At 49.7% G+C, this 24,001-nt stretch overlaps 1 long non-coding RNA gene across 2 annotated transcripts; it reads right to left on the bottom strand.

The window, feature by feature from the left end:
- Window positions 18,256-23,821, bottom strand: LOC106507967. Of its 2 annotated transcripts, XR_001304407.2 has the most exons (3): window positions 23,636-23,821; window positions 22,860-22,978; window positions 18,256-19,179 (listed from the first exon to the last, which is right to left on the bottom strand). It is a non-coding gene; the product is annotated as an uncharacterized LOC106507967 (long non-coding RNA). The 2 variants fall into 2 exon arrangements; XR_002337259.1 differs by having other exon boundaries at window positions 22,860-23,821.

Below are 24,001 nucleotides of genomic sequence, written 5' to 3'. Positions count from 1 at the left end.
TGGTTCCTAGTCAGATTCTCAGATTCGTTAACCCCTGAGCCATGAAGGGAACCCCTCTTCTACATTTATTAATTGGAATTGTTATGTCAGGAAGACCACTGCCTCTTCCCCCTTATATTTATTCTGTGATTTCTGTTCATCAGTATGGACTTGTGGATATATACTTTGTTCTTTGGGTCATAAATCCATTACTATCATTATTTATTTCGTTGCTCAGCTATTGCTCATTGTTCTTATCTTCGGTTTGGCCAATGGGAGCGCCTTCAACTTGGTTCATGTGCCGTTTCAATGTGTGCCCATTATTTTCTGAGCGCTCCTTACTTTGGGGCCCCATAAGAAGTTCCAGGCAACGTTTATACAAAATACTTCCCAGGCATCATCCTGTACATTCCCTGTCCTGATACTGACACCAACCATTTCTCCAAGGAACCCTGGTCCTTTTATTATCTTATTAGAAACCGAGGTCTTGGAATGAGCTCATTGCTACCAGCAGCCCCTGACTTTAAATTCAATCCTCCCGTGACTCCCCAGTCAGTATTATCAGCATTGACCTCGTTCCAGAAACCCACACTTCTGTTTCTTGCCAGTCGTTTCCTCTAGGAAATCTGAGGCCCCTTCAACTGAGCCGTTGACATCTAGCACTAACTGCCCCTTTCCCAGTTTTCCCATTTCAGCAGAGTGCCCCACCGTCTACATAGTTTCTCAAGGCAAAAATCTGGACGTTGTCTTCTGCTTTCCCCACCCATGCCAACAAATCCTGTTGACTCTGCTTCCGGAACATGTACCTGTCCACTTGTCTCCCTCTCCGCTGCTGCCACCCAAGTCCAGGCCACGGAGACTTCCCACCTGAACTAAATGCAAGTTGACTTCCTGACACTACTGGTTTACCACTTCCATCCTTTTCCGTCTAAAATCTATTCTCTTTATGGCAGCCGTGTTGCCCGTGACGATGCTTAAGTTCTTTCAGGGTCTTCTCCTCACACTTAAAGAAAACAGACTCCATGCCCTGCCTCATAAAGCCCACCTGAGCTGGTCCTTGCCTGCTTCGCTGACCTACACCCATAAGAGGTTTCTAAACCTATTATGTGCCTGCTTCAGAGCTTTACGCTGGCTGTTCTCTGCTTAGAGTGCTTTTCCTTCTGATTGTTGCAAAGCTGCCTCATTCTTGTTCACACCTCAGTTTATTGTATTTTTAAAATTTTTTCTCATATTCTATTTTTTTAATGATTTTTTAATTTTTTTTTCCATTCTAGCTGGTTTACAGTGTTCTGTCACTTTTTACTGTACAGCAAGGTGACCCTGTCACACACACACATATAATTCTTTTTCTCACATTATCCTCCATCATGCTCCATCATAAATGACTAGATAGAGTTCCCAGGGCTATACGGCAGGATTTCATTGCTTACCGATTCCAAAGGGCATCTCAGTTTAAATGTCACCTCCCCAGAGAGGAACCTTTCCAGACCATCTAATCTAAAGAAAAACTCATGGAAACAAAACCCTGAATTTTTAGCATCTCGCTGCCTGTGTTTCATCCTCTTTTTTTTTTTTTTTTTTTTTTTTGCTATTTCTTGGGCCGCTCCCGCGGCATATGGAGGTTCCCAGGCCAGGGGTCGAATCGGAGCTGTAGCCACCGGCCTACGCCAGAGCCACAGCAACGCGGGATCCGAGCCGTGTCTGCAACCTACACCACAGCTCACGGCAACGCCGGATCGTCAACCCACTGAGCAAGGGCAGGGACCGAACCCGCAACCTCATGGTTCCTAGTCGGATTCGTTAACCACTGCGCCACGATGGGAACTCCCTCACCTTTTCTTTTTCCTCATGTGTATTTCTTCATTTGTTGGATGTCTCCTCCATGCTTGCATATAAACATTGTGAGAGTAGGGCCTTGTCTGTCTTTTTAAAACATTGATAAATGTTATGATTGACACAGAACATATTAGTTTCAGGTGCACAGCATGATTCAGTATCTGAATATATGTGAAATGACCATCACAGTAAGTCTGGTTTTGCTTTGTATTTCCTGATGATTGGTGATATTGAGCATCTTTCCAGGTACCTGTTGGCCACCTGTATGGTTTCTTTGAAAAAATGTCTATACAGATATTCTGCCCATGTTTAATCATTTTTATTTTATTTTATTTTATTTTTTTATTATTATTATTTTGTCTTTTTAGGGCTGCACCTGCGGCATATGGAGGTTCCCAGGCTAGGGGTCCAATCAGAGCTGTAGCTGCCGGCCTACACCACAGCCACAACAATGCAGGATCTGAGCCGCATCTGCGACCTATGCCACAGGTCACAGCAGCCCTGGATCCTTAACCCACTGAGTGAGGCCAGGGATTGAACCTGTATCCTCGTGGATACTAGTTGGGCTCGTTAACCACTGAGCCATGACAGGAATTCCTTTTAATTGTTTTTTTTTTTTTTTTTTTTTTTGTCTTTTGTCATTTTAGGGCCATACTCACGGCATATGGAGGTTTCCAGGCTAGGGGTCTAATCGGAGCTGTTGCTACTAGCCTACACCACAGCCACAGCAATGCCAGATCCAAGCCACGTCTGTGACCTACAGCACAGCTCACGGCAACGCTGGATCCTTAACCCACTGATCGAGGCCAGGGATTAAACCCAAAACCTCATGGTTCCCAGTCAGATTTGTTTCTGATGTGCCATGATGGCAACTCCTCCCTTTAATTGTTTTTAAGTTGTCGTTTTGCTGTTGAGTTTTATGAGTTCTTTATATATTGTGGTTATTAATTCCTTATCAAGATTATGATTTGCAAGTATTTTCTCCCATTCAGTAGGTTGCCTTATCATTTTGTTGATGATTTCCTTTGCTGTGTAGGAGCTTTTTAGTGTGATGTAGTCCCACTTGTTTATTTTTGCTTTTGGAGTCAGCTCCAAAAATTCATCACCCAGACCGATGTCAAGCTGTCTTAATCACCACTCTTTATTCAGAGCCTAGAACAATACTAGGTGCTCAATACATATTTTTTTGAATGAATGAATGAACAGGCAAATAAACTGCAGCCTACTTGCCTTAAAACTCCATGGAAGTCAGTACCACTTAGTGGACTAAGTGAGGAAATAAAACTAAATAAAGGGAAACCCATATATTTTCTGCTGAGATGGTTCTGACTGCTGCCATGCTGTGGGGAGCGGCCTCAGCCACAATCAACTGCAGAATGGCAGGGACTCAAGTAATTCAGAGCCAGCGGTCCTAACCCTCAGATTTGGGGATCTAAGCTTTTCTTTAAGTCGCCTGGTCAACTCCTCCTTAGCCTGAGCTCAATGATCTCCCTCCTATTGCTGCCCTTGGTTTTAGCAGGAGGGACCCCATACTGCTTGGCCATTCATTCATTGAGAAACATGCAGTAGAGACTTTGTGTATAAATTGCTGGGCTGAGTGTTGTGAGAAATAAAGATGAGATAGTTACGATGAGATAGACTTTTATCTGCCAGCAGGTAATATGTAAGTGTCTACTACAAGTAGAAAAATAGTAGCTAATAAGAGATAAAAATCAAGTGCAATGGAAATTCTAGCAAAGGGTGAATGTTCTCAAATTGAGAAGCTCCCAAAAAGCTATATGGAGGGGGTTGTGTTCCATTTGCCTCTTCAACAATTCATACATAAAGAGTACTGAGTTAATTTCACTCAGGCTGAAGGCGTTTGAGGCCTCATACTTTGGGGTTGGAGATCAGCAGTCACCTCTTTGAAGAATTTCCTTCACTGTGGTATGCAAAAAATTTTTGACACATAATTTCTATTAGAAAATGTCAGGGTTGGGAGTTCCCGTCGTGGCTTAGCAGTAACGAGCCTGACTCCTATGCATGAGGACGCAGAGTCAATCCCTGGCCTTGTTCGGTGGGGTAAGGCTCTGGCGTGGCCGCGAACTACAGTGGAGGTCACAGACGTGGCTAGGATCCCGAGTTGCTGTGGCTGCGGTGCAGGGTGGCAGCTGTGGCTCAACCCCTGGCCTGGGCACCTCCACATGGTGAAGGTGAAGCTGAAAAAAAAAAACGATCTTGGAACAGAGTAGGTGTTCATGCCTAGCAACATGAAAACTGTGGTCACCTATTAGGTATCAGTGGCAGCTGAAACATGTACCAGGTTATAAGCCAGCTGCAGATAGAACTTCTCACATTGCGGTCGAGATTCTGCCACGCTTTAGTTTTCGCATTTTGGGAGTAAGAGTTTCTGTTCCCCAGAAATGACCTTCCAAGCCCAAATGAAGAAGCTCTGCCTGCCCAGCAGTCACTGAGAAAGAATTGAGAGAGGTGTGTCACCCGCCAGGGAGAGCCCTCCTTACGTGGCCAGGTCTATGGAGCTCCCCCAGCCAAGGGAGCTGGGAAGCCAGCAAGGAAACTTGTGTTTGGGTGTCTTCCTGGCTGGTTTCCCCTGCCAGAGCCACCTGTCTTTAGAGCTCCCTGCTGCACTCTCTCTGCTGAGCTTATATTTCCACTAAATCAAATTCTGAAACTGATTTTCTCTTTGTGAATTATAAATGCCAGAACAGACAATGTGTGGTTCTGGAAGGTGTGAGAAACAGGGACAGCTGTATGTGTGGCTTAACTGGGTGCTCACTTAGAGAAGGAAGCCGCAGTCCTCTGATTGTTCACCCAGCCCCATGTGGTCTCTGGTCTTTAGGCTGCATGTTCCAGTGAGGATTACTCTCCACCCACTACCTCCAAGGAGCAGTTCAAGTACTGCTTCTGCTGTGTTTTATCTAAGGCTCCCAAGAACAAAATGGCAAATCTAGATTCTGATACTCCAGGCAAAACTAGACCCGGGGCAGGGGGGTGGGGTGGGGGGGAGATTGACAGATAAGCATTCGTGAGCAGACAGTCCATTGCCATCCCGCCTCACCTTTTGTCAGTTTGCTGCGCAAGGGTACTTGGTGAGGTGGTATCCATTTCCTTCTTCCTGTGATGTTTTAAAGGTGCTTACATGAAGGGAGCATCCCATCTGCATCTATCTTTCCCCACTCATCAGTGTGATTCTTAAATGTGCCACTAGCAGGTTGGATTCCCATTCATTTCGCAGGTAGGATGGCTCTCCTTGGGTACCTCTTCTCAAAAAATAGGACCAACAAAAAAGGCAACAAATCCTTCGGAGAGAGGGTATGAGGTTAGGGCAGACAAGGGTAAAATGCCTGTGGCCGCAGTTGCTTATCCCAGGGTCATCTGTGCTTTGAGATTTCTCAAGGTCCTGGAGAAACAGGAGCCCAGCTGACAGTGAGCTGGCCGGAATCCCTGTGTGTGCTTCAAGCGGTGGATAGCTTGGGGCAGAGGGCAAGGTAGTGGTCCCTTCTTAGTTAAGAAATGATTCCTGAGCCCTTGAAGCCCTTGGTGAGGCGTATAGCATAGGACATTCTGGGTTGTGAGATGCCAGTGTCTGTGTGCCAGCACACTTCTGCCTTCAGGGTCCATTCTGAGGCCCTGGGAATGGAGGGATCCTCAGGCACTTTGCCGTCTGTCCAGGACAGAAAAGAACAGTGGCTGGAAGCATCAGGATTCGGGAGGTCTCATTTTCCTCCCCGACTCCCTGCCTCCCACCCCAAGTCCCAGAAGGAAAGAGCGGCTTAGCCCGCTTCCCAGCAACACTGAAGAATCACCCCATCCACCTCAGGACCCCCCCCCAGCCTGTATGTGAACCCTAACCCTTGGAGGGAAGACGCTGACCCCAGAATCGCCCCCATTCTCCTCGAATGCACCCTGGGCAGAGTTTTGGCTGAGCTCATCTATCCTTTCTTTGGAGCCTGTTCTTCCAGCTTCATTTTCTTCCCTTGTTGCTTTTATTTCTAGAATATTCTGAGGGCCGTGGTGTTCATTGTTTCTACCCATCATTATTAAGGGAGAAATATGGGAACATTCCCATGGTAACAGTTTCATCTCAAAATATCTGAATGCTATTAGCTGCTTCCCCACTCCAGGGAAGAGACTAGATTTTTTTTTTTTTTTCTTCTTTATGCTCAGAGTACAGTTGACAGATCCGTTCTGCACTGCAGGGAGGCCTACCTAGGTCAGGAGCAGAGACAGGAAAGCCCAGAAAGCCAGATTTGTTTCTTAGCTGAGTTCACTTTCTGAACAAAGTGGAAACATTCCAAAAACTTAAAATTATATGGCTCCCACACTGACCCAGAGAATTGCTGCTGGAGCACTGATGAAAATACTAATTTCTGGAGTTCCCTGGTAGCTTCGCAGGTTAAGGATCCAGCGTTGTTACTGCAGCAGCTTAGGTCACTGCTGTGGCGCACATTTGATCCTTGGCCTGGGAAACTTCTGCATGCCGTGGGAGCAGCCAAAAAAAGAAAAAAGGAAAAAAGAAAGGAAAAGGGATTTCCTGTTGTGGCTCAGCTTAAGAACCCAACATAGTGTCCAGGAGGGTGCTGGTTCGATCCCTGGCCACATTCTTTGGGTTAGGGATTTGCGCGTTGCTGCAAGCGTGGTATAGGTTGCAGATGTGGTTCAGATCCCGTGTTGCCTTGGCTGGAGCGTAGGCCTCAGCTGCGGCTCCAATTCGACCGCCAGCCCAGGAACTTCCATATGCCCTGGGTGCAGCCCTAAGAAGCATAAAAAAAAAAAAAAAAAAAAGAAAGAAAGAAAAGAAAATAGCAACTTTTCTGAGAACACATGAGAGGGGCCAACACCCATGCGGTTCACAGCAGCATGGCTTGAGCAGATTTAGACATATGTGCTGACAATTGTTGGGGAGGCGGCAGAGACAGTGGGACAAGAGGATTATACTTTCTATCCATGATAAGCTTTATGGCTGACAAGGGATTTTCATCCTGAAATAGGATGATAGAGGAGAAAGGACATATTCGCCCTAAACATGTGTATTTGTCATCTCATTGTTTTGGTGGCTGGTTCTGGTTCAGAGGCTGTAATTAGGTTGCAGTCATCGGAAGGCTTGACTAGGGTTGAGGATCCCCTTACAAGAAGGTTTTCTCGTGGGGCTCCTGGCCAGGTCCCCCCACAGGGGCCTCTTCCCACAGGGCTGCTTGAGCGACACGGCAGTTCACGTCACCGCAGAGCACGTGATGCGAGAGCGAGGGAAAAGGAGGAAGCTACATTTTCTTTCATGACCCAGTCTCAGGGGACACACATTGCTTCTGCCATAGTCTGTTTATTAGAGTGAGTCACTAAGCCCAGCCCACACGTAAGGGGAAAGGACTCAAGCTCCACTTCTTGAAGGTAAGAATGTCAAAGACTTGTGAACATATTTTAAAACCATCACATCATAGTAGTTATGCAAAAGAATGAGGCAATGCTGTATGTACTGAGATGAGACAATCTCCAAGATCCATATTCGGTGAAAACAGCAAGATGCAGAACAGTGAGTCTGGATACCGTTTGTGGTTTAAAAAAGCAATGAGGGATATATATGCAAATATACACACATATGGTCTCATATATATAATTATCTCTTAGAGGATATAGACAATAAACCGGCCTCAAGGTAGGAGAGAGATTTGTTTCTGGACCTTTTGAATTTTATTTGTGCAAGTGTTACTCTCTCTCTTTTTTTTTTTTTTTTGCTTTTTAGGGCTGTACCTGTAGCATATGGAGGTTCCCAGGCTAGGGGTTGAATTGGAGCTACAGCTGCCCGCCTACACCACAGCCACACCAGATCTGAGCCAAGGTTGCGACCCACACCACAGCTCACAGCAACGCCGGATCCTTAAGCCACTGAGCGAGGCCAGGGATCGAACCTGTGTCCTCATGGTTCCTAGTCGGATTCATTTCTGCTGCGCCACCAGGGGAACTCCTGCCACTCTTTTTTTAATAGCCCCGCTTGTAGTGTATGGAAGTTCCCAGGCCAGTGACTGAATCAGAGCCACAGCTGCAACCCACACCCCAGAAATGGCAATGCCAGCTCCTTTAACCCACTGTGCTAGGCCAGGGATCAAACCCACGCCTCCACAGCAACCCAAGCCGCTGCAGTCAGATTCTTAACCCACTGTGTCACAGTGGGAACTTAAAGTATTACTCTTCAGTAGAATAAAATTTTAGATTAAAATAACGTAGACGCAAATAACATTGTTGCAAGGATTCAGAGTAAAGGAAGGACCAGTTTGGGTGGAATGAACTTTTAAAAACTGCTGGGGTAGATGATTTCTGGGGATTGGTTTGCTTGTTTGCCTGCTGGATTTCTTTGAAGCCAGTTTGCTTCTTTGTGGTGGAGGTGGTTTTAGCCGCAGCACGCAGTGACTTGATGTGGGATCTCCGTTCCCAGACCAGGGCTTGCACCTGAGCCACAGAGGGGGAAGCACTGGATCCTGATCACTAGGGATCCAGTGCTTTCTTTGAAGGCACGTGTTGATACAGGAGGCGGTAAGCTCGACGTTCAAGGAAAATAGACGGATCTCTCTGAAGGAGGACACCTGGAACTTCCTCAAGCTCCCGCCTCCCACACCGCGTCTCCCTGCGTTTGTACGCGTCTGGGCTGCTTTCTCTCCTGTCATCACCGAGGAGCTCTCCACGGGGCAGCCCTGTTCCTTCAGCACGAGATCCCAGCCCCTCTCATCTACATCCTCCAGCAATTCTCTCTCTCCCTTCCTCACCCACCACCTTCTCTCTCTCTCTCTCCTCTTTCTCCTGGATGTTTCTGCGCAAACAGATTGTTGCTTCTGCCAAGACTGTGGTGGAGGCCGGCTGCTGTAGCTCTGATTGGACCCCTAGCCTGGGAACTTCCATATGCTGCGGGTGCAGCCCTAAAAAGACCAAAAAAAAAAAAAAAAAAAAAAGTTTCTCCAATATCTTCTCCCATTGTCTCTTCTTAAAACTTGAGATATAATTCACCCACCATAAAATTCACCTGTTTCCAGTGTACAGGTCAGTGGCGTTTGATAGAGTCACAAAGTTGGGCAACTGTTAGCATTATTTAAGAACATTTCATCACCCCCCAAAAAGAAACCCTGTACGTATGGGCAGTCCCTACCCCATCAGCCCCTGGCAAACAATAATCTACATTCTGCCTCATGAATCTGCCTACTCTGGATCTTTCACATGGATGGAATCATGTAATATGTGGCGTTTTGTGCCTGGCTTCTTTCATGTTTTCAAGGTTCTTCCATGCTGTTGCATGTATCAGTATGTTACTTCTTTCTATGGCTGAATAACATTCGGTTGCATGGATACACCACTTTTTTTTTTTTTTGGTCTTTTTAGGGCCATCCCCGAGGCATATGGAAATTCCCAGGCTAGGGGTCGAATCGAAGCTGTAGCCCCTGGCTACACCACCGCCATAGCAACACCAGATCTGAGCCACATCTTCAACCTACACCACAGCTTACCGCAATGCTGGATGCCCAACCCACTGAGTGAGGCCAGGGATCAAACCTGGGTCCTCATGGGTGCTAGTCAGATTCACTTCCACTGAGCCATGATGGGACCACATTTTGTTTATCCATTCATCGACTGATGGATTTTGGAGTTGTTTCCACCTTTAGGTTATGATGCATAATATTGCCGTGAACATTTTTTTTTTTTTTTGTCTTTTGTCTTTTGTTGTTGTTGTTGTTGCTATTTCTTGGGCCGCTCCCGCGGCATATGGAGGTTCCCAGGCTAGGGGTTGAATGGGAGCTGTAGCCACTGGCCTACGCCAGAGGCACAGCAACGCGGGATCCGAGCCGAGTCTGCAACCTACACCACAGCTCATGGCAACGCCGGATCGTTAACCCACTGAGCAAGGGCAGGGACCGAACCCGCAACCTCATGGTTCCTAGTTGGAGTCGTTAACCACTGCGCCATGACGGGAACTCTTTTTATTGTAGCTACCCTAGTAAGTGTGAAGCAGTATGTCACGGTGGTTTGATGTGCATTCCCCTAATGACTAGTGATGTTGAGCCTCTTTTCACGTGCTTATTGGTCATGAGTATGTCCTCTTTAGAGAAATGGCTGTTTGAATCCTTTGCCCACTTAAAAATTGTGATTTATCTTTTAATTGTTAGCTTGTAAGCATTTGTTATTTTCTCTTATTCTGAGTTGTCTTTTCATTTTCATGATAGTGACCTTTGAAGCATGAAAGTTTTTAAAGTCCAATCTATTTATTTATTGTGTTGCTGTGCTTTTGGCAACATACTGAAGAAATTGCTGCCTAACCAAAGTCACCAAGATTTATACCGTGTTTTCCTCTAAGAGTTTTAGCTCTTACATTTAGATCTTCAGTCCATTTTGAGTTAATTTTGTCTATTAGGTGAGCGAGGAAGCCCACTATAGTCTTTTGCATGTGGATATTCAGTTGTCCCGGCACCAAAAAAACATACCTTTCCTATGCAATAGTCTTCTCGAAATCCAAGTGGCATTACTTCATTCTTTTTTATGGCTGAGTAATGTTCCATTCTGTATGTATATACACCACATCGTCTTAAGTCACTTGTCTGTTGATTGGCACTTGGGTTGTTTCCATATCTGGGCTATTAAAAGCAGTGTGCTGTGACCATTGGGGTGCATGTATCTTTTCAAAGTAGAGTTTTCATCTTTTCCAGCTACGTGCCCAGGTGTGGGATTGCCTGGATCCTATGGTAGCTCTCCTATCCTGAAGTCTTGCTTTATTTTTCTCTATACTTCTTATCACTATCTTATATACTATTATATAATAAATTTTGTTAGTTGTTAATCTCTCCAACGCTATTAGCTCTGTGAGGGCAGAATTTTTGTCTATTTTGTCTACCACTTTACCCTAAGTTCCAGGCACAGTACCTGGCACAGAGCAAATACTCAGATATGCATTTAGTGAATGCATCAAGACAGCCTGTTGGCACAAGGGGGTGGGTGGGAGAGTGTCATAAAAAGGAGGTGAGATGAGCTGAGCACATTCTATAGGGCCGTTTCCAAAGTCCTTTTCACATGTCATTTAATTCTCATACCCAAGAGGTCTGTATTATCATCATCCCATTAAACAGAGAACAGTGGCTGATGGAATTTGGGTAACCAGTCACAGACCCAGCTGAGTAGCAGGACTGGGATTTGAACCAGTGCCCTCTGTCAGATGCCTTGATTGAGGTTAGCACACAGTTAGCGAAGGCCTTATGGGACAGGCCTTAAGCTCCTTTCAGCTTTGATTTTGCTGGTGACCATTTTTGCAAGGAAGGGGCAGAGCTTCTGCCATGGACTTGGTACAAGCAATTCCACATTTCTGAGTTACAGCATCCTGAGAAAACTCCAGCATGACAGAGTGAGCACACCACCTGCAGATGCCCAGGAGAGCCTGGGACTTATTTTTAGCCAGCAGAGGAAAAATGCCGAATATCTTCTAGGAGAGTTGGCAGCTGGCGGGCTGCTGACACAGCTGTGTTTATGTAAGCTGGTGACAGAGGAGAGCAAGACGGTTAGAAAGGAGGCAGGAGGTGCTGAATCCACCTATACACTTGCTGATGTTCTGATGCCCAATGTTTTTTGGGGGGAAGTTGCGGGTCAAGAGTTATCTCTGAGGAGAGAAGGTCGGCCAGAGAATTTGAAGACTGCAGAAATCATGGGTGCTCCTGGCTCCCCAGATCTGAGCATTTGTCAGTTGATCCCTTAGAGGATCTGTCCACTGGCTCTTGCCCTCTTCCCACCCTGTTTTCCAGGAGTAAATAAAAGAACTGAAGCTCATTCAAACGAAACAGGTGTAGGAATTCCTGCCTTGGCACACTGGGTTAAGGATCCAGTGTTGTCTTTCTGGTGGCACGGGTTCGATCCCTGGCCCAGCGCAGTGGGTTAAGGATTCAGCATTGTCACAGCTGCGGCTCAAATTTGATTCCAGGCCTGGGAACTTCCATATGCTGTGAGTGTGGCCATAAAAACAAACCCAAAAAAATGGTCCAGCTGTAAAGCATAGCAGTTCCTCTGAGTCACCTGGTGCAGATGACAGCAATCCCTCTCCCCGTCCTACAGAAGTTGTCAAACACTGGGCTCCTGTTTCCTCACAGAGGCAGAGAAGAAAGCTTTAAAGCAGTCATCTGGGTTGAAACTTTCTGTAGAAGGGATTTGGGTTTTACATCTATTTTTTTGTTTGGGGGGTTTAAAACAAATTTTTTTTTTTGGTTTTACATTTAATTATGAAAATGTTCAAATAAAAACAGAAATAAAGCAAACAGCCTCATGAATGCTCATGTACCCATCAGCCACCTTCAACAATGGTCAGCGTGGCCAGCCCTGTTTCATCTGTTCTCCCCCCACTGTGAACCCGTCCCAGACGACACATTCATTTCATCTGAAAATATTTCAGTGTGTGCCTCTAAACTGAGGGAGGCTTTAAAGAATAACCACAGTGCCATTTCCACACTTTAAAAGAATAAATTCTAAAGATCAAAATACAATTTTCAGATTTCCCCAATTGTCTAAACAAGTTTTTTCCCCACTTTGTTTAAATCAGGAGCCAAAAAAAGATTCATCTCTTTCCCTCTCTCCCTTGCAATTTATTGCTGAAGAAACGAGGTCATTTGTCCTGTAGAGTTTCCATGGTCTGAATTTTTCTGATTGCATCCCTGTGGTGGTTTTCAGCATTTTCCTCTGTAAATTCATTTGTTAACTACCAATTCGTTGCCTGTAAATTGGGGGGTAGATCTGGAGACTGATCACACTCAGGTTCAGTCCTGTGGCAAAAATACTTCCTCGGTGGTGCAGTTTAATTCTGTCAGAGGCAGCGAATGCCTGGTTTCCTTTTAGAGTGTTGGCAGCCTAGAATCATTGCCTAGACCTCATTAATTGACTAATGCCTAGTGCATTTTAAGGAATAAGTGTGGCTGCAATGACTGTCTCTTTGTAATGCAATCAGAGAAGCATTTCCTGGAAAATGTGTTGTTGGTTTGTTTGGAGTTTCCTGGTCATAATGATAGCCTGAAAGTCCTGGTGGCTGCATCCTGGGGCTTGTCCAGAGCCCTTTAGGGAACCGCCAGCCCTGGGCTTTGTGTGTTGCGGTTGGCTCTGCAGGGTGTTGTGGCTGTTTTTCCCCACTAGAGGACACTGAGGCTCCAGGACTTCATGTGGTTTCCCAGGTCTCTCAGAAGGCCAAGCCTTTGGGGTGTATTTATTAGGCACCAACTGTGTGCCTCCAGTGTCAAGGGGAGAAAGAGGTCAAATACAAAACCTTGTGGCATTGTTCGCCCAGCTAGTTCTTTGTATTTTCCCTTTAAAAATAAACCCAGGTACTTCTCCATCTGGTTGGAAACCACTTTAACCCCCCACAGGGTGGCCGCCTCCTGCTGTAAACTGCAAATTTGGTTCCTTGGTATTGGATGTAGGGGAAAAAAAGGTACAACTGCAGTATATGGGCTTTTTGGAATGTGAACGTATCCAAGAAATGTGCCAGAGTGTACTCACCTCTGAATTTATTTATTCAACCCCGTGTATTGTGTATCCAGGGGAGAGGAAGGGGCATTGGTGCTGATGGAGAGGAACTCTGTGCCAGCACCATCTCTTCCCCTTACCTGCATGCTCCCAAGCTGGGTCACATTAGCCTCTTTCAAATCCACAGCATCTGAGGCTCAGTGAACCTAAGTGAACAAACCTGCTGGAGGTTATCCTGCCAGACCCAAGTGAAGGTCCGTGTGAGTAAAGGTATGTTTCCCACTAAACCTCCCCGATGCTACGCTGACAGGCATGGTTCTCAGAGGCGGAGAGCGAGCTGATTCCAAAGGCCCCTGTCCTGCTTGGGGTCACGACATAGCATGGAAGTTATAGCCAGTGGACAGTTAGGTTCTCTATAAATGCCCAGCCTCACGCTGCAGACTCTCCTGCTGTCCTTCTGCAGGGGGAGGCCATGACCACTGGGCAAAGGGCATGACTGGGCCCTGAGGTCGGGATGCCTTTGTGCTCACCCCTCGTCACCCCGTTAGCCCTGCCCCTAAGGCTTTTGGGGGGCATCTGTGTGATTCAGGCTGTGACCAACCAGCCCACCTGGAGCATGTAGCCAAGCCAGGACAGGGACATTCCCGAATGCTCACAGCCTAGTGTCACAGAGGAAGACACGGGCCCATGGATTGCCAGGGGAAAGGAATGAGCTCTGGAAAATTCTGTGCTTATGTCGCAGAGAGTTTCAAACCTACCCAACCTGGTCCCTCTTGCCTTGCATTTCAACCCTGGCAGCACCACCGAACTCACCTCCCAGGAGCCCAGGCTGTGTAATTGACTAAATGCGGTCAGTTACATTCAGGAGAGAGAAGGAAGCTGGCAGTTGGGAGAGTGAACTAACTGGCTTAAGCTGGGAAAGCAGATACAGGTGGCAGGTGTTAAAGAAACACAGAGCTAGGAGTGCTTGGGAAGTCCCAATCCCCATCGCCACTTCAACCCCAGGCAGTCAGAGCTTTTGGTTCTGGGAAAAGACGCGCGTGGGTGTGCTCCCAGCTTCCCCCCTCCCTCAGATGAGCCCTAGGATAATGAATGAGCCATCAGCTAGTGCCTTTGCTCTCGGAAGAAAGGACCTCCCCCCTTGGACCGTCCCTCTGCAGAGACAGTTGTGCCCCAGGAACCATCTGGCAAATGTGCCCGTTCCTTCAGCGGTCCTGGTATTTCCCTGCCTTGCAGCCCCTTTCTCCTGGATATAAATCATTGCAGCAAGCCAAGCCAGCAGAACGCTTCCCAGTGCTTCCCAGGCTTTCCCTGAGCCTGGTTAACCCCATGGCTCGCAGCCTGTGAGGCTGTTCACAGCTAATGGATGTCTTGGATGTGTGCGTTTCTCCTCTCTGCCGTTCCTGTGTTTTGGGGGAGTGTGCAGAGCAAGCATACAGGCTGCACACGGGAGCCGCAGCAACCAGATTGAGAGGCTGGGGGCAAAGCGCATTTCTGTTGCAGGGTGTCCTTCACGGAGAAGGGACAGGTTAATGCCATCTCTCTGCAGAGGACTGGGGCAGCTCCCCGAGGAGCCACCACAGGCCACCACAGCTGTAGGACAGATCACGTGCTCCGGCCACACGCAGGAGGTTGCCCAGCAAACCCAGACTGCCCACACCAGCCCGCCAGCCGCTGGGCCCCATTTTGCACAAAGCTGCATTCCTCCTCTGACCCAGCCTGGTGGTGTGCAAGGCTGGAGAATGGGGGGTCACCTTGGAGCCACTTGAGCTAGCCCCCTATTTCCAGCCTGCTTTACTGATTCTAATTTCGAGAACAGAGAAAGGCGGGAGACAGAAGGAGAAACGCTCGTTAGTCTCTCATCTCCTTGGTGATGTGCCTTATGGACAGGGAGGCCAAGCTGAGCCGTCAACCATAAGCCCCCCTCACCCCCATCCGGGATCGTTCCAAAGGGGTGGGAGAGGAAGCAGTCAATGCAAAGCCTCCCAGAATGTCACCATCGCCCTAACAACGAGCGGGCAGTTTCTATGCAGATTCACACCTTCCTGCCTTAGTACATGCAGTTCCCTCTGCCTTGAACGCATCAAGCCTCGTCCACCTGGCCAACTCCTACTTGGTCTTTGAAGAGCCGTCTCATTTAGTTGGACCCCCTTTCTGCCGCCACATGCTTTGCATATATCTCTACCCAGTACCCATCTCATTGTACCTGCAGGATTTGTTGGGGGTGTTTTTTGTTTGTTTTTGTTTTTGTTTTTTGTCTTTTTGCCATTTCTTGGGCCACTCCCACGGCATATGGAGGTTCCCAGGCTAGGGGTCCAATCAGAGCTGTAGCTGCCAAGCCTACACCAGAGCCACAGCAACGCAGGATCCGAGCCGCGTCTGCAACCTACACCACAGCTCACGGCAACGCCGGATCCTTAACCCACTGAGCAAGGACAAGGATCAAACCCGCAACCTCATGGTTCCTAGTCAGATGCGTTAACCACTGCGCCATGACGGGAACTCTGGGTTTGTTGTGTTTTTTTTATGTGTGTGAGTTTGTTTTGTTTTGTTTTAGGTTTTTAGTGTGTCTTCTCCACCTTAGATCCCATTGGGGGCAAAGTCTTTGTCTCTGTCACCTCTGTGACAGGCACCTTCATCTGAGAAGATGTTTCTCAGCAGAGCTTTGGAAGGAATATTTCTTCTCCTGAAATCTAATCCCACCCACATGTTCCCAAAACACAAAACTGAGGCCAGAGGGTTCCCTTGTGGCACAGTAGGTTAAGGATCGACATTGTGACGGTAGCAGGGTTGCCACTGAAGTTAGGGTTCGGACCTTGGCCCAGGAACCTCCACGTGCCATGGACATGTCACGCTGCCCCCCAAAAAACCTGAGATTAGGAGACGTGGCTTCCCCAGAATCACATGGCTAAATAGTAGAAGAACTTGGACAAGAACCCAGGTCTGCTGACTCCTGGGCTCACTCACAAATGCTGAGGAATCAGCCTGATCTGTATCTGCCCTGTCCATCCTGGGTGGAAGGGCCGATCGGAAAATGAACAGGCTTCTGGGCAAGCGGCAGGAGGGCAAAGGATTAGCGTGATAACAATTGAATTTTAGAGCTGGAAGAGATGTCACAAGTCATCTAGTCTGACCTCTGTATTTACAGATGAGAAAATGGAGGTCCCCGGGGTTGAGCTGCTTTCCCAAGGTCACACAGCAAGCTGGTGGCAGAACTAGGACGAGAAGGCAGGCTTCCTAATTCCCAGGAGATTTGAGGGTTAACCTCCCACCCCAAAAAGATGATGGCCAAGCCCCCCGACCAGCTGCTCTCCGAGGGGTGGGTCCCTGGAGTCCTTGACTCTTCTGGGCTTTTCTTCCCTCTCCTGGTGCGATAAGTAGGGTGCGTTCTGCATAAATAATCAAGACTGCTTCCCTTCCAGGGAGGAAGGCCGCGTCTGGGCAGGCAGTGTGACAGATGGTATTTACAATGTGTACTGAGAAGTTCTCCCACAGCCTCGCCTGGGCTGAGCGGCTGGGAGATGGAGGAAACGGATTTGGATGCCCACTGTCTCACTCCTCTGCCCGTTGGTGCCACCACTGCCGTGTTTCTGTTCTGCTTCCCTTGCGCCTGTCACCCCCTGACCCACTCCCCCCAAACCCCATCCTGCTCGGCCCTCCTGGATATGGAGCTCCGGGAGGGTTTGCTCCTGCCGCTGCTGCATCCTCACCATCAGAAAGCCGGCCTCACGGACCTCAAGGAAGTTCTCTGAGGCCAAATGCTGGGCAGAGCTCCCAGGGGATCCTGACATCTGGGAGGTCTTGCCCAGGCCTGGGAAAGTATAAATAGGATGGGTTCCTTCACTGAGCAGACATTTGCTCTGAACCTTCTATGCACCAGGAGTTGTGCGAAGAGTCCAAGATCCTGCTGTACGCCAACAAAACGGAGTCCTTGTCCTCACGGGGTGGACCCTCAAGCAGGAAGTTTACCATGGGCCTGGCAGCAAATTGCCTCCAAACCCTCACTGTCCCTTTCACCCCACGCAGCGTGTCGAACAGCCCCGTGTCTGGCTCTGTGCAGTGCGGAGTGGCTGCAAATCACCCTGCCCCACCCCCCAGGCCCTGATTGCACATGGAGCTTAAGAGAAATGAAGCAGAAAAACAATCCAGTGACTTTTGCTCCACAGTCAGAGACACCCTCACAACGTTCCCATTCATGCCAGCCTTCAGCTGGATGGGCCCCACCCCTGCCCTGGAGAACATCCCTGCTACCAGTGGTCAGGGCTTTTGTCTTTTTTTTTTTTTTTTTTTTTTTTTGCTTTTTAGAACCGTACCTGCTTCATGTGGCAGTTTCTCAGCTAGGGGTGGAATCAGAGGTACAGCTGCCAGCCTACACCAGAGCCACAGCAACATGGGATCTGCCACGTTTGCGACCTACACCACAGCTCATGGCAACGCTGGATCTTTCACCCACTGATCCAGGGATCGAACCCGCATCCTCATGGATATTAATCAGATTCATTTCCACTGCACCACAACAGCAACTCCTGTCTTTCTTTTTTTTTTTTTTTTTTTTTTGTCTTTTTGCCTTTTCTAGGGCCACTCCCATGGCATATGGAGGTTCCCAGGCTAGGGGTCCAATTGGAGCTGTAGCCGCCAGCCTACACCAGAGCCACAGCAACACAGGATCCGAGCCGCATCTGTGACCTACACCACAGCTCACGGCAACGCTGGATCCTTAACCCACTGAGCAAGGGCAGGGACCGAACCTGCAACCTCATGGTTCCTAGTCAGATTCGTTGACCACTGCGCCATGATGGGAACTCCTGTCTTTCACTCTTAAAGTAAGACATGTGGCAAGAGGAATGGCGACTCAAAGCTCCTCTGGGCCTGGGGACTTGATTGTCCCCGCTTGCACCTGTTCTGCTACCTCCAAAAGGCCAGCATTTTGAGAATGAAGTGAAACGACCTTTGAAATAAAGGCAGCTGGGATACAATTGCATTTTTATTATGTAGAAGAATCTTTTCTCCATAACATAAAATGTGTTTCTTACTGAGGGCTGAGAGGAATAACTACGTAATTAGACTCCATGTCAGAGCAAGACACATGCGCTGCTCTTCATGAAACAGACATTTGTTCAGCTCTGATGGCGTGTGGTGTAGTGTATTGTGATGGGTGCACAGCCGAATAAGCCCTAATCTCTCCATCGAGGAATATATATTCTTGTACAAAGAAGATAAAACTTAGTATAATGCAAGGTCAAAAGGAAAACGTGATTCAGAGGAAGGCACAGTCCCTTTGGGCATGGAGGGTTGAGGAAAGGCTGCAGGAGGAGAGAGCTTTCATCAAAGAGATGCACACGACTGAACGAGCTGTTTTTTAAGGTTATAGGACCTGCCTACGGCGTAAGCAAAGGGCACGCAAAGTGCTGGAGCTCCCAAGAGCATCCAGAAATGCGACTCTGGGGACAGCTGAGCCCCCAAGGAGATGGCAGAGAAGGAAGACAAGATCCAGCCAAACAGCCAAGAGCTTCCCTGGATGTGGGATTGGTGACATCTTGGAACCGGGGAAAAGTTTCCTCTGTGCTTTTCTGCGCTTCCCTTTCGGGTGCCCACGCCTCTCTTTGAAAGGGCTTGGTGTCTGTGAAACTAGACGTCTTTCAGTAATGATTTAAGTTCCTCGGAAAACTGGTGGCCCTGGCGTGAGAGGGGAAGAGACGAAAGGCACTGGGGGCGGGGGGCAGTCCGTTTCGCAGTCTGGCTTCCTTTGATCTCGGAGACAGCGGGCGATGATGGAAGGTGATGGAAGCATGCTGGAGCCGGGGGTGGCGGGGGCTGGATGCCAAGGGCACGGTCTCCTCCCTGAGCTGCGCCCGCTGTTCGGACTTGCAGGCTTCAAACATGACGAGGGGATTCCTGGAAGACAAAAGAATTCAGGGCCGGGGCTTGGATCTCTGTCAAAAATAACTCATGTCTTCATCTTCAGCAGCTCGGAAGCCTGTTTGCAGGCTTCTCAGAAGATGGAGCTCGAAGCGGGCAGCAGGGACGGTCGGGGTCAGTTTAGGTTTTCTTCCGAAGGGAAGGGGCCTTCAATGGTGTGGGCCTGGCTGCGGGGGACCCTCGGAATGGGAAACCGTTGAAGAAGAGACCCAAGCGACGAGGTTCTGGAGAAAAAGTCCCCCCCGCCTGCCCCCGTCTTGGCGCTGCCATTTGCTCTGAGCGGTAATTACAGCCCTTTGCGTTTCTTCCCTGGCTTCTCATTAGCTCACGTTGTCCACAGACAAACTCCTGGGCTCCCCCCATCACCACCCCCTTCCCCCTCCCAGAGGTTCCTCCCGGCTTTCCTGGTTCACCCCTGGCAGCCCCAGAGTTCCAGCCCCTCCCCCGGGTCAGAACTTCCGTTCCTGAAGGAACCCCCTCCCTCTCCTGGTGGGTGCATCTCAGACCCTCTGCCCCCAGACAGCTTCTTGCCTCTCCCCTCCTCCCTTCGCCCAGGAGGCTGGAATTAGAGGATTCACTCATTTTCTCCCGGGGCGGGGGGAAGACCAGGGCCGGGGTCTCTCTGCCTTTGTATTCTCAGCACTTTGGCCAGGGTCTGGCAAAGACTGGACCCTCGTAACGTGTTGGTTGAATTGCTCTCTCGAGCTGCTGCCAACCTAATCTTCCTAAAAAGCTGCTCCGGTCGGAAGTCACCGCCCCTTCTCAACTGGCCCTTAAGCAAGGTCCGGCCTCCTCAGACGGGTGCTCAGACTTTTGCCACAAGGTTCTCACCCACCTGGCCGTCCCCACTCTGTGCCCAGCCACTGAGTTGTTCCCAAGACAGTCAGTGGCCTTCCTGTCCCTGTGCCTTTACTGCAGTGGTCCTTCCACCGAGAAACCCTTCCACACTCCACCCCAAAGCTGCCCCCTCTTTCAAGGCTCATCTCAGTAGCAAGCTTCTGCCCCTCTGAGCTGCGTTTCACTCTTCAGGGTTTGAACTACACTCTCCCAGGCCCTTATCCTTTTCTTCTTTTTGTTTTTGTCTTTTAGGGCCACACCTGTGGCATATGGAGGTTCCCAGGCTAGGGGTCTAATCGGAGTGGTAGCTGCCAAGCCTATGCCAGAGCCACAGCAATGTGGGATCTGAGCCGTGTCTGCAACCTATACCACAGCTCACAGCAATGCCAGATCCCTAACCCACTGAGCAAGACCAGGGATCCAACCTGCAACCTCATGGTTCCTAGTTGGATTCATTAACCACTGAGCCACAATGGAAACTCCTCCTATTCGTCATTGATTTAGGTTCTGGTTAGGATTTTTTTTTTTTTTTTTTTGTCTTTTTAGGGCTGCACCTGTGGCATACGGAAGTTCCCAGGCTAGGGTGGAATCAGAGCTGCATCTGCTGGCCTACACCCAGCTGCAGCAAGGCTAGATCCAAGCTGCACCTGAGACCTATACCACAGCTTGCAGCAATGTAAGATCCTTTAACCCACTGGGTGAGGCCACATCGTCATGGATACTAGTCAGGTTCTTCACCCACTGGGCACAGTGGGAACTCCTGATTAGGAACTTTAATAGATGTCATGGGTGTAGAGCCCTTACAAAATGAAGGGTATAAACGCCAGTCATCCTTGCTTGCTGTCATCTCCAGGTAGACCCAGGGCTCCCTGAGCGCAGGGCCTGTGAATGTCTATGGCCGCCCGGCCACGCAGTGCTCAGTGACACTGAGTGGTCACCGTGCCTTCTCTCTCCTCCGTCCTCCATCTGGCACAGAATGTGCTGGTCCTCAGGTTGTCTCAGAGTGGGACAAAAGCAGTCAGAGAGCCTGGCCACTCCCACCCCTCAGAGGCTTTGGGGACCCAGGCTCCATGTCCCTCGGCCCACTGGGGGGTGGCCTATTCCTAGTGGCAGATGTCCCTGGGGCTGAGGGGTGTGATGGGCTGGCTCGTAGCCCGAGGCAACACTGAGGGCAAAGGTGAGTGTGGCCTCAGGTTCACAGATGCCGTTGGCTGTCACAGCTCGTCTCCAAGTCTAGGTGGCCATGCTCCTTCCAACAGGGGTCAAGGAACCGGAAGCCATCTCCTGAAGGGAAGATTCTGGCTAGAGGTCAGGAATTCTTCCAGAGGAGACTTTGGGGAACACCGTCTGCCAAAGTGGGGCGAAATGTTCCTAGGACAGACGGAGGCACTAGATCCCCTTCTGGACACTTCCCAGGGCCTCCCTCTTCCCTTCATTCTAACGGCTGCCGCCCTCATGACCTCTTCCTTGATGGCACTTCTCCCTGTGCTCAGACCAGCCTCTTTCCTGTCTTTCTTCTGGCCTACAGCTGGAGGGATCTTTTTACTTTTTTTCTTTTTTTAGGACCTCACCTGCAGCATATGGAAGTTCCCAGGCCAGGGGTCAAATTGGAGCTAGAGCTGTCGGCCTAGGCCACAGCCACGGCCACACCAGATCCGAGCCACACCTGTGAGCTACACTGAAAACTTGTGACAACACTGGCTCCTTAACCCACTGAGCAAGGCCAGGGATCAAACCCGAAACGTCATGGTTCCTAGTCGGATTCATTTCCATGGAGCCTGCGAACTCTGGAAGGATCTTTTTAAATTTCATGTTCTTGCTCACAGTCCTTGAATAGCTCACCATTGCCCTCAGGGTAAAATCTAAGCCCCTTTCTCCAGACACTCATGGCCCTTCCAACCCCTCTGCCAGGCTGGGTTCTTTACACTGGGCACCTTACTCCAATTTCCAGCCATGGCAGACGGCTCACAGTTCCCTCCCAAGCCATACTGCTTCCCAAGCCCAACTTCTACCCATGCTGTTCCCTCTGCCTGGAATGCCTCCCCGCCAGCTTTCCTACTTTGCCTGGTTCTGGGGCATATCCTTTAGGAAGGCTTCTTGGACCCCAGGAACCCCCTCCTTTCGGTTTCTGTACCCCCTAGACTTCCCTGGCTGTTATCCCCAATTAAGCAGTTTCTAGAGGTCAGGGTCTGTCTTCTCAAAGCTGTGTAACTGCACTTAGTAGGAGCTCAAGAAATGTTCAGTGAACCGAACTGAGCCTGCTGGGGTCCCTTCCACTGGAGGGGATGACAGAGTTGGGTAGGTTGATAAAAGCTGTCCCTGGGCTGGAGAAAGGCAGAATCCAGTGGGCAGCTGGGGGGCTTCCCACTGGATTCTGCACTGCCCACTGCGCATCCCACGGGGGGGCCAAGCCCTCTTTGAACTCTTCTCTTTCCCCCCCTGCCCTGGAACCTCCCACTTCTTGGCCCATCTTTCCAGCCCCAAAGATCTAAGTGTAACACAGCCGGTACCCGTGCAGATCCTGTAAACGTTATCAGCGGCTTGGGGGAGGCAGGGACACTGACCTCAGAGCTCCCAGCCACCCCCTTGTCCTTCTGGGCTTCTTTCCACAAAGGATTCAGTCAGCCTCTCTTCTGTCCCCTGAAGGCTGTTTTCAAAATCACACCATGGGCAGACAGTTTTATTTACAAGGAAATCTTGGCAGGATCTTGACTTGTTAGTAGAGTAGGGATGGGGGGAGGGTGGTGAGAAACAAAAATAGTTGGAACGATCACACTTTCTGAAACCGAGATGAAAATTGGTGTCTGTAGCAAACTCACCTAATTAGAATGGAGTTAATTTCCTTCTCTGTGGGGAAGCAGGAGAGTCGGGTGGGGAGCAGTCCTTGTCGGTGGAGATTGGTCACAGGTTGGATCCTGGGGCCGGGTTATGTGTTTGCCTTATGGAAATGAGAGCATTAATTGCAACTTTCACTATTGAAAAAGCACATCATTTCTGAGAGGGAGAGAGGAGCAAAGGCCAGTGGGTGAGTGGGTGGAGGTAAGAGGAGTAGAAGCAGCCTTGGTGTGGGCTGGGGACGGACTGTGGGACATCACCAGAGATGAATCCCTGAGCTCCCCAAGGAAGCCGGGCACCTGTCCCAGCCTGCCACTGGCACCGTTCAAAGGCAGAGTCTCTGCTTAAGGGAAGCAATCTCTCCTGGGAGGTCTTCCCTGCAAGGAAAGAGTACCATTTTTTTTTTTTCTTTCTTTAAAAGATCCCCTCTTCCTCTGCTCTAACTTGATTCCCACTTGCTGTAGTTTCTTGACCTCCCCTCTCCCATTTGGGACACTTCTCTGGTCTTAACTTTCTCACCCCGGTCCAATGCAGCCAGAGCACATAACTCTTGGGTGTAGGGAGGAAAGATTGAAGGTTTGGGGTCTGGACTCCCCTATCTGACTTCTCCCATCCCGAAAATACTGCGTCGGCCTGGACCGCCCAGGGTCTGAGACCGAAGTGAAAGGAGACGCAAGGATGGTCGAGGGATCCTGTCCTCCCAGCATCCCGCCCCCAGTGCACTCCCGGTTAACCCCGACGTTGCCAACTTAATGAAAACCTCATCCCTGCCTCCTTCACGCGTCTGCGGCCTCCGAGTCATCATTAAGCCGGTGGGTCTCGGCAAGTGGACACTGCACCCTCGGCGGCGTGCGGAGAGACAGACCCGGACCTGGGGTGGAGGCAGGTGTGATGGGGCGGGGGACCGCGCAGCCCCATCCCCGCCCCGGGCGGTGCAGCCACTTCCCCGCCAAGCCCGCCGCAGCTCGCCTCCTCCCCGGGCCGCGGCGCTCTGACCGGTTTGGCCCGGGTGGTGGCGCCCGGGGGTGGGGGGTGGGGGGTGGGGGGCGGCGGTCCCAGGGAGCAGCCCCGCCCCCGCCCGCGCGCCGCTCCCGAGGAGTCCGCGGGGAGGAGGAGACTCCGGCGC

Source organism: Sus scrofa, chromosome 12, assembly GCF_000003025.6.
Source record: "Sus scrofa isolate TJ Tabasco breed Duroc chromosome 12, Sscrofa11.1, whole genome shotgun sequence".
Classification (NCBI taxonomy): Eukaryota; Metazoa; Chordata; class Mammalia; order Artiodactyla; family Suidae; genus Sus; species Sus scrofa.
Note: the sequence above shows the minus strand (reverse complement) of the source record. Positions and strands in the feature narration are given on the sequence as shown.